The sequence below is a fragment of the Canis aureus genome, chromosome 14, assembly GCF_053574225.1.
Source record: "Canis aureus isolate CA01 chromosome 14, VMU_Caureus_v.1.0, whole genome shotgun sequence".
NCBI classification, from domain to species: Eukaryota; Metazoa; Chordata; class Mammalia; order Carnivora; family Canidae; genus Canis; species Canis aureus.
This window is the reverse complement of record NC_135624.1, coordinates 38,378,434-38,391,610: the sequence shown is the minus strand read 5'-3', so window position 1 is coordinate 38,391,610 and position 13,177 is coordinate 38,378,434. Positions and strand designations below refer to the sequence as shown.

The 13,177-nt window shown below is 56.6% G+C and overlaps 1 protein-coding gene across 1 annotated transcript in view; it reads left to right on the top strand.

Annotated features, from left to right (window-relative positions):
- The window catches only part of AGO2 (argonaute RISC catalytic component 2), a 111,789-nt gene that overhangs the window by 296 nt on the left and 98,316 nt on the right, over nt 1-13,177 (top strand). The gene's annotated exons all lie outside the window — the stretch shown is intronic.

The following is a 13,177-nucleotide window of genomic DNA, read 5'->3' as shown; positions in this document are numbered from 1 at the left end:
GGCCGGGGCGCGGGGCCTGCGGGGCGGGCGGCGGCGGGGCCCCGGGCGGGGGGGCGGTCGTTCCTCGGCCCAGCGCGGGCGCGCAGCCCGGCCTCCCTCCGCGGCCCGGGTCGTCGGGGCGCCCCGCGCGGCCTGGGCCTTGGCGCCCCCCGCGCCCCGCGCCCCGCGCCCCGGGGGCCCCGCGGGTGGAGCCGGAGGCCGGGGCCGGGGCCGGGGCCGCGCGGCCCGCGTGTAGGCCCGAGGCCCGCGCCCGCCTCGCCCGCCGCCCGGCCCGGCCCGGCCTCCCGCGCCCCCGGCCTGCCCGCCGCGCCCCGGGGGTCGGCGGGGACGGCGGGGACGGCGGGGACTGCGGGGCGCCGGGGCGGGGGCGGGGCGGGGGTCGCGCCGGGTCGCGCCGAGCTCGGGGTGCGGGCGGCGGGGGCCGGGGACGCGCGGCTGCGGAGCCAGCCCGAGCCCGGCGAGCCTGGGGCGCACTCAGTTTCGTTTTTCTCGTTGCCAGCACTTCTGCGGCCCCTTCTCTGAAGGAAAGTCTGGAAAGGCTGAATTGTGGCCAATTCCCGCGGGTGGCGAGGACTGTAGCCCGAGAGGGACGGGAAGCGGCACCTTAAAACCCTAAGACTGCGTGCGTCTCATTTTCATTCCAGACACGCCGGCTGCTTATTCAAGTGTTAATTGCCTTTTACAATTTACTAGAAGCGGGCGAGGAGGAGTGTCGGTTCCCTTAGCACCCCTCCTCGCCCGGCCGCTCTCTTTCTTTGCAAAAGTTCTAAAAAACTTAAAGGAGTAACACGTTCCCCCCCCTTGTTTTCGACGCACCGTGGAAGGGCAGCCGGGGTGCTGGGCCAAGAAAACAGTCAAGTGTTGTAAAGCTTTTTTCCTTCTCCCGCCAGGCACGTGGCTCCTAAATTTCCCGGCTGGGCCTGCCACTTGGCCGGGGCATCGCCTGTCCCCTTTGTCTGCCAGGCCCCGGCCGCTGCAGGCTTGCTCGGTCCCCTCGCTAGGTGTGCTGATGGGGCCCTGGCGGCTCCCGCCCAGACGTGCTCCCCAGCGGGGGTCTGGAAGCCCCCCCTCCATCCACTCAGGCCCCTTGTTGCCGTGGGCCCTGGCTGCTGTGTCTGTCCACCAACACTTCTATGCCTTGTGAATTCTGAGTCTTTTTTTTCCCCCCTGATGTCACTTAATCTAAAAGCTTGTCCAAGGCCGAGTTCCATCAACTTTTAAGCCTCTCCAGACTCTGGGCAGCTTGATTGAGGAATGGTTTTAATCCTGCATCTGGGAGGTTCCTCAGGCCTGGTGGGGAAGGGCCCTGGGCTATGTGGGCACCGTCCCGAGGGCAGATTTGGCTTCTTGAGACCCTGGGCAGGCAGGTCTTGGGCACCCCCCACCCCCCCTTACCTAGCCAAGCAAGGGGGGATCTCCCAGGAATCCCTGTAAAGGGATCCCAGCGAGTCTTAGCCACTACAGTGTGGATTTATTTATTTATTTATTTATTTATTTATTTATTTATTTATTTTCAGATTTTCAGTTTAAAAGTTGAGGGCCCAGAAAAAGTAGAGAACCTTGAGGAAGGTCAGGCTTTGTGTTGTGTGTCCAGTTAACCCACAGGATGGCTCGGCAAATTGGTGATGTTCGTTTTGAAGGTAGACGGCAGAGGCTCACGTAGGTTAAGAACGTTGCCAAGGTCATGTGGCTGGTGAGCATTAGGATGATATGTCTGATCCCAAGCTGACTGTACACCCTCCTCAAAGAGGTGGTTTTCGCTCCTTTTGACCTTGACCCACACTAAGAAATACCTGTTACATCTCGACTGGACCGGTGTGCGCATGCGCTCGCTCAGGTGTGATCGAAACAAGAGCTTGGCGAAGCTCTGCTTACCCTGAACTGTGCGCCGGGGGGTATTTTTCTCGCATTTCTGTTTTCAAAAACCTGTAGCCCCCCCTGGATCTCCGGGCTCCTTTCTGGTCACCAACAGCTTTTGGAAGGATCTGGCTCTGCTGCGATTCTCTGCATTGTGGCGTGGTGGGGAGAGGGCCCCGTGGTTCGCAGATAAACCTGCCCTGGAATTGGACAGCTTTGGTTGAAAAAATAAATGGGTCTGTAGGATAGTTCTTAAGCTAATGGCAGGATGGGAATGAACCCAAATTTCAGGCTCTGTGAGTGTGCTGTAATTATAAGGCTGTGTGCAGTTCAGTTTTATTCTATCCACCGAGGCTTTTAATTTGGCTTAAAAGGAGCTTTTGGAGTAGTTTCTTGAATGAAACTTTTTTTAATGTTATATTTCCTATTTTAGAAGAATGAAAAGATGCTCGGTCTGGATTGTAGAAAAATTACAAATCGTTTTGCTCCTTCCGATTTTAATACACTTATTAAGCGACGTACTGAGTAAATTGACTTAAAAGGTAGAGTTCGGAGTAGCTATGTGTTAGGCCCACGATAAACGCTTTCCACGTGTGAATTAGCGTTTGTGCTCTGAGGTTCGGTACGTCGCTACTTCTTACTATTCTAACTATTCGAGAGAGTTTGGTGGTTCCAGGTAGTGGGTTCTCCAGCGACCCCGAGCCTTCAGAGATGAACAGATTAGTTTGTTGTTGGGGTTGAATGTCAAGATCTGAAACTGTCTGAGGGATCCTGTTGGAAGGGGATTGTTTCTTTGGTTTCATAGTGCTCTAGCTACTGTGTGTTACAGCCCTCATGGCACTGCTACAAAGTAACTTTTGTGACCCAGAAGTCCTGTTTGAGAAGCCTCTAAGGGGATTGTGACTTTGAGCATCACTGGCTTTCAGTGAGGTTCCCGGTGCCAGTCAGCTCCTGCTTCCCACTGCTCCCCCCACCCCAGTTCCCAGCGGAGCAGCCTGGTCGCAGTGGTGATGCACCTTTGCCACACAGCAGGTGTCCCTCTGCCCAGTGGGCGGATGGAGGGAGGTGCTGCTGGCCGGAAGGCTTGGTTGGATCCGTTAGAAACCTCGAAGCACGTAAGTGTGTAGGGAAACACGACGTAAAAGTTGCAACTCCTCCGCCCGGTCTGGTTTTCAGAAGCACAATATTATTTCTCGTTAACTTCCAGTTTCGGTGTCAAAACTTTGCACAACGCCGGTGCGCACTGTGTTCTTTATAATGAGTGTTACGTGTGTTACCATATCCTGCCAGTCTGGTAAAATAAATTTTTGTTTCGTGAATTGTTACTACAGATGTTCAAAATGTAACACTTGATTTTGTTTTTAACAGTTTCTGTTGTGAAATAGTTTACACAAAGTAGAGCACCAAGTAGGACGTTCTCCCATTTTTCCGTCACTGAGCCTCTGACCATCGAGATGACCTGCATTGGTTTCAGATGGGCCCCTTTCCCCTTTTTCCTTTGTGGAGCTACTCGAGAGCCAATTCCAGATCTGTCATTTCACCCCGAGTACTTAAATACTGTGTCTAAAGAAGGGGGACACTTTGAACCCCAGGCCACTTTCACAAGTTTGTAATCACTTTCTCTTGTCTCAGAAGCGTGTTTATAGTGGGCTGTATGGATTGTGGGTTTTAATAAAAGTTCACCCACGAATTTGGTGGTGTGTCTTTGGGGCCCTCTAACCTGGGCTCTAATGCTGGGGCCCCTCCCCCGCTGTCCCCTGCTGCGGGCTGGCAGGGACACTTAGATTGTAAAATCCCTTTCCTTCAGAGTGTGTTTATCCTCCTCCCCTGTTTCCTAAAATGAACCCTGTTGTTCGGGATCCCTCTGTTTTGTGGAGTGAGGCTGGTTGGAGACCCCCTTGCCTGTGGTTTTAATTCTGACACATTGATCTTAAGCCGTGTGTGTAGACAGACCCCTTTGCATCTGGAATTTCCTGTTACAGAAGAATCCTGGGTTTTTTCGTGGTGCTCTGAGCAGAAGGGAAGCTTTGGGGTGTGTAGAGAACACTGTGGTCCTTGGGAAGCTTGTGCATTTGTCTCTGCCACCCCCGCCCCCCGAAGGTGGGGTGTCTCTTCCCCAGGTGTGGGAGCGGCTCTGCACATGGAGGTGGGAGCCGGGCTCCGTCCTCCGGCTCCTTCTGGCCCTGTTTGCTCCTGGCCGTTTCTCCAGGCTTCACGGCTCTCCTCCCACCTGTGTTAGGCGTCCTGGGTGGAGGAGCCCAGGTGAGGTGCCGTGGCCACTCTAGCCGGTGAAAGTATCACTGAACTGTACTGTTCTAATTTTCTTTCCCCTTGCTTTTCTCTTTCGAAGTTTAAAAAACCCGCCACCACTGGCTGGTCTCTGGGTCCTTACTCTCCATGACCGAACAACGGTGCCTTTCTAGTTTATCTTTCAGTAGAGCTGTGCCCTGGGTGACCAGACAGTTTGTCATCTACTCTGGAAACTTTTGCAAGTGAACTAGGGGTGGGTGTGGGTGGAGGGCTCTAATTATTTCCCTGAGACAGGGGCGTACCCCAGGGCCGCCTGGGCAAATCGGGTGGATGTCTCCCTGACTCACAGCATTTCTTTCATCTTAGGCTTGTAGACTAGCTCAAAAATAAAGGGCTTAAACGCTTGATTGATTGATTGATTGATTGTAAAGATTTTGTTTTTAAGTAATCTCTACATGCAATATGGGGCTCGAACGTGTGACCCCAGGATCAAGAGTCCGCACGTTCCGCCGACTGAGCCAGCCGGGCACCCTTGGGCTTACACATTTTAAAGGGTTTCACTCTTCAGTGGCTTTGCTCTTACTGAAATCCTCCTAAAGTCTGAAGGATGCAAGCACAGTCTTTGAGAAATTGCCACCAAATTGTCCCTACAGGGTGCCGACACTGCTCCCTCCGTCGCTAGCTGCGGACTGGAGGCAGCCCCCGCAAACTGCCTGCCAGCACTCAAAAAATCCCACCTTTTCACCTTCCTCTTCCGTCCCTCAAAGTCACAGCTCGAGCAGAGGACACAGGGAATGTCATCGGTGCCAGCGCTGTGCGTGTCCTGGGTCTCAGTTTTCTCATCTGTACATGGGGAGCTGGGCCTTGCTGGCTTAGGTCCCCTCGCATTTACGTCCTCTGGTGCGGTTGCTCTCTGCTGACTTCTGACCGGCTGGGGAAGGGGCTGGTGACCCCTGGGAACAATGTATGTGAGGGCCCAGGGGCCCTGACTCTTGATTTTGGGTCAGGTCCTGATCTCAGGGTCAGAGGATTGGACTCCATGCCCAGCGAGGCCTCTGCTTCTTCTTCTATCTCTGCTTCCCCCCCCCCCTCCCCGTGTGGGCATGATTTTTCTCTTGAGGGCTCTCCCTCTAAGATAAAAAAAGAGAGGGATCCCCGCATGGCTCAGCAGTTTAGCGCTTGCCTTTGGCCCAGGGTGAGATCCTGGAGTCCTGGGATCAAGTCCTGCATCAGGCACCTGGCATGGAGCCTGCTTCTCCCTCTGCCTGTGTCTCTGCCTCTCTCTGTATCATGAATAAATAAATAAAAATCCTAAAAAATAAAATAAAGAAATCTTTAAAAAAGAGAGAGAGAGAGGATGGTCTTGGTAACAGCATGGGGGACAGTTGGATGAAGTGGGAAGGGGGGATTGCAGGCAGGTGCTCAGGGCTGAGACTGTGCCCCCCCCCCCCCACCCCGGGGTGGGATGGCTGAGGGGAGACATGGACAGGACCCCTCGGTACCATCTGACCATGAGCTTGGGCCCATCTAGTCTGCACTTCCTAAGTGGGCCCCATTTACTTAGCCCCATGTGCTGGTATCTGGGCCCCGAACCCCCCCTTCCTAGCCCGGGACTGTGGCTCAGCCTCCCTTTTCAGACCTGGAAGGTGAGGATCGTAGCGCCACCCTCAGGGTTGTTGGGCTGACGAGGTGAGACGTGCCAAGTGGCCCGGGGCTGGACGTTGTCCTCGAGTGAGGGCGGGTGTGCGTCTGTCCGGGGGTCCCAGCCCTGCTGTCATCCGTGGAGTTTCTCCAGCTCGAATGAGTGCAGCGCGGAGCCGCCCAGAGGAAGCATCCCAGCTGGTGGCTGGGCCACTGGCCTCGTCCTCATCTCCGTGACCACAGTTGTGACCGTCTGAATGAGCCGCCCGACGGGGCATCACTACGTGCAGCTTTGTTACTGGCAGCTGCTGCCGACGCCAACCAAAATAAATGGCAGGAGCCGGACAGGCTCTGGGGAAGAGACCCCCTTGTGGCATCTGGACACGTTGAGTTGAGGTCCGAGGAGCCCGAGGTGGGCTCTGGGAAAGGCAGCTGGAAGGCCTCCGTGAGGTGGGCCACGAGTGGGCGCGGCTCGTGGGACTGCCCCGGCGGGGGGAGTGAACCCCGTTTCCCTGGCCTGACAGCTGGCCGAAGAATCACCCGAAGATCCTGGAGATTAAATTTTGCAGATGTCCCAGGGGGTTGCCTTGGTTCACGGGGCCTGAGACCCGCCGCTGTTAGGAGTGGGCGTGGGAGAGGGGGTAGAAATGAGCCCCAGGGGCGTCTTCATGGCGGGGGTAGGAGAGAGTGGGGCTGCGGCCCCGGGGCCGAGATTCTGGGGTGAGGGTGTCGAGGCTGCAAGGTGGACTTTGCGTTGGGCCGTCACGAGGCAGGGTCACCTGTGTGTGGCTCCCTTCCCTGGTGAAGCGGCCAGGTCTGGCCATGACGGCCCCTCCTTCCTGAAGCTGCACCTGTTGCAGCTCGCGGGGTGCTTCCGTGTGCTTCCATGTGCTTCCGTGACCTCTGTGCTACTTTGATTGCAGCCTGTCACACCTCCGCCGGGAATGGGGGCGGAAGACTTGCGAGGGTCCCTTCGGGGCTGCGGCAAGTTCCCAGGGGGACCTGCTCTGTTGCCATCGCCAGGAACCCGAAGAGCGGGCCTGGGCCAAGGGGCGCCTTCAAGCCAGCAGGGCTCGGGGCCGCGGCGGTTCCTCCCCTGAAGCTCCTTCATCGTAACTTAAAGCCGTCTCGAGGGTCGCAGGGGGCAGCACCGAGGGGTGGCGCGTGGGTGGCGTTTCAAGCTCTTCTGGGCGCCTGGGCCCTGAGCTATGGTACTTCGCGGTGCCACACGAACCTGTGACCGAGGTTCGCAGGTCACAGTCACTGGAGAAGCCTGTGTGCTTTGACGCAAAGTAGAGTAACACAGCCATTGGGAGTTTTTCTGTAAAATGTCTTGTTCACTTGTTGGTGAGGGGGTTTGAGCCCAGCGTCCCCGTGGCTGAGGACTAAGTGGAGGCGCCTCACGAACCCGATGTCGGGGCCCTGCCGTGGCGGCCTGCCCACCGCGCCCTCAGGCCCCCGATCCGCCGGGCGTTATCCGCGCCCACGCAGGACGCGGAGGGGACACGGTGCCTGACACAACCGGGGGCTGCAGACGGTGCCTGCCCCCCGGGAGCGGGGTCCTGTCCCCACGCGGGGCCTTGGGCCAGCAGGCCGTGGCAACACTCGCCTACGTGTAGGAACAAGGACTTGCTGGAGAAACACTAGCAGGAGGTGGGGAGAAGGCCGAGGATGACGGGCGGAGAGTGAGGAGCCGGACGGACGCTGGGGCCGCGTGGCGTCGAAGCGTCGCCGTGACGAAGCCCGGGACAGGCCGCCTGGGCCGCCCTCCCTCGCATCCTGGCCGCACGGAGAGTGAACACCTGCCGCTGGGGGTGCGTTCGGCCTGCGACAGTTGCGGGGCGCGGGGAGGCCCGCTGACCTCCCTGTCCCTGCTGTGTCGCGGGCTGCCCGCGGGGTCTGTCCCCGTCCGCCCCGCGCCCCGTCGGCTCTGGCGAGCTCCCAGCCTGCCGCTCGTCTCCTTGGTTGGCCTCTGAGCGCCGCGGCCGCCCCGTGGGCTCCGCACCAGGGAAGTGACAGCTGGGCCTTGGTGGCCGGAGCCCGCGGTCCTGGCAGCACCTGCGGAAGGGACGCGGCTCTAATGCCGTTGGCGGCGGAGCCCCTCACGGACGACTCCCCAGAGGTTGGCCCGCCTGGCACGGGCACGGGGGCGGCAGTGGTGCCAACGAGGCCCAGGCCCTGGGTGTCACCCAGGAGCCCAGTCACAACCCGGGGGGTCACAACACAATTTCCTGCTTGTGGTTTCTGTGTGGCGGCCCCGCAGTGGCCCCGTCGGTGACTGGGGCCGGGGCGGGTGGGGGACCCTGCCGGGGATGCTCTGTTCCTAAAGTGGGCGGCTGCCCCGGGAGGCGTGCGGGTCGTCGAGTGTCACATGCAGCTCACGGCGAGAACGGCGCGTTAGACCTGGAAGGTGTCTCCGCGCATCCGCGCCTTGTAGTTACAGCTTAACCTTGGACTGTCCGCAGGGAAGGCTTTGGGGCCTGAACAGTCGGGTACTTTCGTGAGGGGAGATGGACGCCAGTCAGGTCGTTGTGTAGCTGCTGAAGATGAAGGGGGGGGGGGTGGGCACTGCAGGTGTGTTCGGAAGGTGCGCAGGTGCGCTTGGAGCAGGAGCCGAAGAGGAGGGACGGGCTGAGGTGAGAAGGCCAGGCAGGTGCAGGCGGAGGGCGGGGAGGTCAGTGTCTGCTTGGGGTCCAGAACGGACTTTATGCCCAGGAGGGGTTTCTTTCTTTCTTTCTTTTTTAAAGATTGTATTTATTTATTCATGAGAGACACAGAGAGAGAGAGAGAGAGAGAGAGAGGGGCAGAGACCCAGGCAGAGGGAGAAGCAGGCTCCATGCAGGGAGCCTGACACGGGACTTGATCCCAGGACTCCAGGATCACGCCCTGGGCCAAAGGCAGGCACTAAACTGCTGAGTCCCCCGGGCTGCCCTCAGGAGGGGTTTCTAAAGGGATCCCCGTGCTGCTGTGCTCAGATCACACTGCAGAGGGTGGGTGGAGGCCAAGAATTGCCTATAGGAGGTCGCTGTGCCTGGAGGAGGTCCCTCTTAAGGTGGGGGCACTGAGCTGGGCTCAGGTGGACGATGGGAAGGAGTGGGAGCACATGTGACCCCCCACTGGCCTCCAGAGATCCTTGGTGCCTCTGGAGCCCTCTTGGCTGCCCCTGCCCCTTGTCGCTCTGGTGGGGACCCCAGTCCGTGCTGCTTTATGTGCAGATGTTGAAGAGCAAGCTCTGCCAGGTAAGGGGGTCTGTCTGCCTGCCCCTGCCCCCCGCCTCCCAGGCCTCTTGGGTGGTCCCCTAGTTACCAGTTTAGAGACAACTCCTCCTCACTGTCCTGGGAGGCCCAGGCCCTCTTCACATCTGCCCAGTGACTCGAATGATGTGGCTTTTAACAGGTGACTGAGTCGGGATCCAGGTAAGGCCCACACTGGGATGGGTCAACGTGTCTTTTCAAGATCTTTTAAGAATAACAGCTTTATTGGTGTGTAACTCGTGTGCCGTGCAGTTTGCTTTTTATTTTTATTTTTATTTTTTTTATTTTTTAAAGATTTTATTTATTTATTCATGATAGTCACAGAGAGAGAGAGAGAGGCAGAGACACAGGCAGAGGGAGAAGCAGGCTCCATGCACCGGGAGCCCGATGTGGGATTCGATCCCGGGTCTCCAGGATCGCGCCCTGGGCCAAAGGCAGGCGCCAAACCGCTGCGCCACCCAGGGATCCCTAGTTTGCTTTTTAAAGTGTAAAATGTGGTGTCTGTTTACAGACTTTCCAGCCACGCCCACAGTGTCCGGACACTTGGGCCCCCCAAAACCCCATGCCTGTAGCTCCCCCTCCCCAGCCCCAAACAGCCATGTTGCGTCTCTTCGCCTCCCGCTTCCCCGCCTCTTACTGTTCTGGGTGGAAGCTGGCAGGGGGTGCGTGTTCCCCAGAGTCTGGATTTGCCTGGTGACGTCTTGGTGTGATCCGACCTGTTCCTCTGTCCTGTGTGGGATCAGACCCAAGGGCTGGATCTGATGCAGGTTCTACTTTTTCTGGCTTCGGGGACTTTGGGTCGCTGGTACCTCCCACGGCTGCAGCCTCTTCCTCCGAGGCGGCTCTGCAGCTTCTCCCAGCGCCGCTGCTCTTGGCTGGTGATCTCAGTTCACTAGGGTTCGTGCGGCGCTCGGTTCTGCTACAGCGAAAACTTTCCCACGGCAACTGTGTGCTTCTGGGTGTGTCTGGAAGGCGGAGGAATGTCAGGGACCAGCCTAAAGGCAGGAACCGCCCCTGGAGAAGAGACAGGTGGGGGGTGATGCTGTGGGTACCAGAACGTGGTCCGAGGGAGGGGCTGCTTTGTTCTGGCGGGAGCAGGGCCCCCTGAGGGTGGGCAGCAGGTGCGTGACGGCGGACTTGGGAGTCTTCATCCACTTCGGGGTGGGGAGGTGCTGAGATCCTCGCTGGTGGCGGAGGGAGGGGAGCTGCACGTGGGGCGGGAGCCAGAGACCCTTGTGCCCAGCTGGCGTCATTGATGACTGGGTAACGAAGGAACAGCTGGGGTAAGTTTTATTATTTATTTAAAAAAAAAAAAGGTTTATTCATTTATCTTGAGCAAAGGGGGAGCAGAGGGAGAGGGAGAGAGAATCTGGAGTAGATCCCTGCTGAGGGTGGAGCCCCACTTGGGGCTCGATGTCACAACCCTGAGATCATGACCTGAGCTGGAACCAAGAGTCAGGTGCCTAACCAACTGAGCCACCCAGGTGCCCCAGTTTGTTTTATGGATGGGCTCCAGTTAAGGGAATTCTGGAAAATCGAGGAGAAAAAGTCCATGATATTCACTTTGCACATTTGTAGCGCCCAGTGTGTTTTACCTGGTGGTCTCTCTCCTTCCTGCGTTGTAAGCGCCATTGCTGCGCTGGATCCTCTTGGTTCTCTTTGGTCTGTTTCCAGTGTCCATCGTAGTATTTTTTTTTTCTCGATGTTTATAACACTCAGTTATTCATTGTTTTAATCTCGTGACTTGAAACTTATTTTTTTAATATATATATTTGTTTAATTATTTGAGAGGGAGAGAGAGAGAGAGCAAGTGCACGCCATTGAGAGAGGGCAGGGGGAGGGGCAGAGGGAGAAGCAGACTCCCCTCCAAGCAGGGAGCCCAATGTCGGGATCCATTCCAGGACCCTGGGATCATGACCCAAGCCACCCAGGCGCCCCGAAACTTGTGTGCACTTTTGAAATATCCCACACCTAGCCCACCTGAGTGCTTTTTCTGGTTGTGGCCTTCCCTTGGCCTCGGGATTCTGTGGTCCTCAGTGGAAATGGTCTCTCCCACCTCTGCTCGGCGTGGAACCTCGTACATCAAGGATGAGGAGTGTTGAGCCGTCTGGAGGGAAGAGGACCTTGGGGGCCACTTAGGAAATGATGTACATGGGAGAAGTAAAATCCTAACGTACCAGTGGGCAGACAGTGAAAAGTCTTCTCCATCAGCCTCCCAGCTCCGCTGTCATGAGTACGTGGGTTCCAGATGTTGCTGGATTCGGTGGGTACCCCACGAGTTGGTTCCACTGAGCCCAACTGTTGATCCGGCCGGTGCAGGTGGCATTGGGGGAGCCACCTGCCTCCCTCTTTGCTTCCATCAGCCTTGTCCAAAGCTGGCCCCTCGGGAGGGAGGCCCGGAGGTGGCCAGCACTGGGCGGGAGGCACCTCGCTAGAAGCTTCGTGGCTGTGGGAGCCCAGCCTCATCCCCTCCAGGCTGTGGAGCCTGAGAACACACTTGAGCCTGTTTTGAGCTCAGTGTCTTCATGTTCGAGGCGGGGACAACTGTCCCCTCTGCCTCCCTGTGAGAGTGAGATGCACGGACACATGTCAGCGCCCCAGGCCCTGGCCTGCTGCCAAGCTGGAATAGGACCAGGCCCGAGCAGGGGGCTGTGCCTTCCCTGGTGCTGGAGTCCTTGGTGAGGAGCTGCTGAACCCTTCAACCGTGGAATTCTAGAGGTGGATTAAGAGATGGATGTCTTGGGTGAAAATTCTCCAGAAGAGAAATCCTATGAAGTACATAGAAAAGATGGCAAGAAATTTGGTTGTAAAGCTGTAGGAGCTCTGCGTGGCATTTTTATTTTATTTTATTGGTCTTTAGAAGAAAAGCAAAGAACTAGATTGACTTTTTGAGGGATTTAAAATCTCATTCCATCAGGAAATCCTCTCCCTCAGATGACCAGTGACTGGGAAGTCCTGGCTGCCCGGAGCGTTGTGCTGAGCCTGAGCCCAGGCTTGGGGGGAGGGTGCCCGGGTGGGTGGGTGGTCTGCGGGCTTGGGGGTGGCCATCCCTGCAGGAGCTTCAAGGAAGAAGTGTTAAGTTGTAGTTTGCGGGACACACGGTTAAGCGCTCTGATGGTTCCCAGTGTCATTCCAATACACGTTTATTTGAAGCATGGTTTGTATTTTATTGTTGCACATTTTTATTGAAATAAGGTACCTTTAAGTCCATGTCGTGGAACGGTGGTTGTTAAAGAGTCTTGCAAAGTCATCTTTTGGCTGGATCGTTCTCAAGTTGCTGCTGTAGGAAGGTGGTTCCCTGGTTCCAGAGGAGTCCGGCCTCCCGGGCTTGGCTTTCTGGCGTGCACACTTGCGAGCCCCGCAGCTCTCGCCGCTGTTGATGTTATTTGTGTGGTCTTTTCCAAGTGTGTGTGCATCATTAACGAAGGAAAAAGAACAATATTTGACATTTCAAAGAGAGGAAATTCTTTCAGAATGTCGTGGCCTTTTTAAAAAATTGAGGTGAAATTCACACAAGGCATTTTCTTTTCCTTTTTTTCCTTCAAGATTGTAAGTAACCTCTACACCCAGAGTGGGGCTCGAACTTGCAACCCTGAGCTCAAGAGCTGCATGCTTCCCCGAATGAGCCAGCCGGGGGCCCCATCACAAGGTATTTTAAAGTGAACAGTTCAGTGGTTCACAGGGTCCTGTGCCCGTTACCTCTACTAGGTTCCGAAACATTTTCATGACCCCAGAAAAGAAGCCCTGTCCTCGTTCCCCCTACCTCCAGCCACTTGGCGACCGCCAGTCTGTGTTGTCTCGATAAGGTGTCTAATGTGGATAGTTTAGATAAATGGAGTCCTAGCCTGTAGGACCTTCTGTGTCCGGCTTCTTTGAGCACGGTGTCGTCAGCGTTCTGGGGCGTGTCGGCGCTCCCCCTTTATGCTTGAGTGCTCTGCTGTATGGATGCCTCGCAATTTATTTGTTCATCTGTTCGTGGACATTTGGGTTGTTTCTACCTTTTGACTATTGTGAATACTGCTGCCGCGAACACTCGTGTACCAGTTGGTGTGTGGACATCTGTTTTCCTTCCTCTTGGACGTGTACCTCGGAGTGGAATTTCTGGATTACACTCTGTGACCAAGGAACCGTCAGACTGTTTTCCACAGCAGCTGCACCATTTTGCATTCCACCAG